This window comes from Polistes dominula, unplaced genomic scaffold, assembly GCF_049000335.1.
Source record: "Polistes dominula isolate Pdom_NZ unplaced genomic scaffold, Pdom_raw_medaka contig_123, whole genome shotgun sequence".
NCBI lineage: Eukaryota > Metazoa > Arthropoda > Insecta > Hymenoptera > Vespidae > Polistes > Polistes dominula.
The window spans coordinates 21,836-24,333 of record NW_028300923.1 but is presented as its reverse complement, the minus strand read 5'-3'; positions in this window follow the sequence as shown (position 1 = coordinate 24,333).

Here is a 2,498-nt window from a genome sequence, read left to right as displayed (position 1 = left end):
GGTACTTACACCAGTCGATGGAACACGTATGGTAATTATTATTATCTTTTTTTTTTTTATGAATCGTGAGATATTATGATCCCTTTCTATTTGTAAGGAAAGATACAGTCTCCGTCGAAAGTGTACGAACAAGTTGAAATGAAAATAAATTAAAATGCAAACAAACTTTGAAAAGGGTTGAGAACATGGGAATCTGTTATTTTATAAAATTCAACTTCAATGATCAATTAAACATTTCTCATTTCTTTTTCTTTTTATGAAATAAAAATGTTTCCTTGTCGAAGATATTAGAATGAGAATTGAAATGAAAATAATAAGGGAAGTGTAAACACAACGCGGAAAAGGAAGAGGAAGAAGAAGAATATGAAGAAGAAGTTGGGGTAGGGGTTGGTAAAGGTTAAAAGTTGGGGTGGAGTTATTCTTTTATTTATTTATTTTTTTTTGTTCAAGTCGAGGGATATTAATAATTCCCCTTACTAAGTTTGAAAACAGGACCTTGGATGGCCAATCGCCGGGCAAAGGATTATCGGCCCATTAATGGCATTTATTATCGGCCCATTATTAAAATTTATTATCGGCCCATTAATGGCATTTATTAACGGCCCATTAATAAAATTTATTATCGGCCCATTAATAAAATTTATTATCGGCCCATTAATAAAATTTATTATCGGCCCATTACCGGCATTTATTATCGGCCCATTACCGGCATTTATTATCGGCCAATTACCGGCATTTATTATCGGCCCATTACCGGCATTTATTATCGGCCCATTACCGGCATTTATTATCGGCCAATTACCGGCATTTATTATCGGCCCATTACCGGCATTTATTATCGGCCCATTACCGGCATTTATTATCGGCCCATTACCGGCATTTATTATCGGCCCATTAATGGTAGTTGATCATTGGCCGATTAATGGGCCCAGCAATGGGCCACGTTTTATTCAAATTATTAGCCCATTAACATCATCATAATTTAATAATCTATATATCATCATCTTCAGACAGTTATATATTTCTCTATGTCTGATCCCCGAAAAATATACCTGACAATACGAAGGATTATACAGATTACAATAAAAAAAACTGCTTGAATAAACAATGAAAGAGAAAGGGATTGAACAAGATAAGAGTCGTCCGTGCGCGCCGAACGCTCAGGAAAGCGGTCCGAGGTAGTTACGTTCAGGCACCAAAAATGTAGTTAGAGACATCGGATCTTTTTGAAATTTTAACACAATATTTCTACATATATATACATTTGAAAAATGATAAAAAAAAAAAATAAATTTTTTTAAATTGCAGAGTAGAAGGTCCCCTTAATGAGTTGAAAAAGAGTAATGCCACACAGACAAAAACATCTAGTTATGCAGACCGTCTTAAAATCCCTGCTGTAGCAAAAGAAACAAGCAAGACCACAAGCACAACCAGACACGTAGTTGCCATCTATCCGACAACTGAAAGTAAGATATCGACTAGCGAAGAGACAAAGAAAACGGTTATGGCAAATATGGCACCAGCAAAGGAAAAATTGAAGATCTGCAACGTGAAGAAAATTTCCAAAAATGAAATTCTCGTTGAGACTAAGACGAAAGAAGATCTTGATCGAGTGATAAATGGAGAAAAATGGCAACAGGTAGGACTACGAACCGGGGTACCATCAAAAAAGAGACGCTAATGGTACAGAACGTACCAAAAAAAATGAGCAACAAGGAGTTTCTGGAAGCACTAAGGCAACAAAATCTGGAGGAATATTTTAAAAGTAAATTTGCCGAAGAAATCTCAATTTCTCACAGATCCGATTGCAAAAAACCAGAAAAAGTTAATATAATCCTCCAGGTATCATCAAATGCGAGGAATAATCTCCTGAAAAATGAAAAAGTTTACATTGGATAGTCATCCTTGTGGATTAGAGAACACACCGTCGTAAGACGTTGCTATAAATGCCAATCATTCGGTCATGTGTCTAAGCACTGCAAAGCTAAGACCGACACCTGTGGACATTGCGGATGTGATGGACACAACTACAAGGAGTGCAAAGCTAAGGAAAAAAACCCAACATGCATCAACTACAAAAGAGCAGGAAAACCTTGCAATCACTCCTCGCGTTCATCGGAATGCCCAGCATATAGGATTGCACTTGCCAGCTACATCCAAAAAGTAGATTATGGTAAGTAACTTTAAAACATATATTACTAAGGAGACTGTAACGATAGGACAAATAAATGCGCAAAATTTAAAGTCTGTATCAGATGAACTAAGGCAATTAGCATTTGAGCACAAGATAGACATACTTACTGTCCAAGAACCATACTCGTATAATAATAAAATGGCAGTCATGGGAATATGCACTAAAGTGATACTAGATACTAAAACATTCTCAAATGTTATAGCATCTAATAATATTAAAGCGGCAATAGTAATTTTTAACAATAAAATTGATGTTATTAAAATTGAGCAATTAAGCAACACCCACATAATTTGCGTCGAGATTA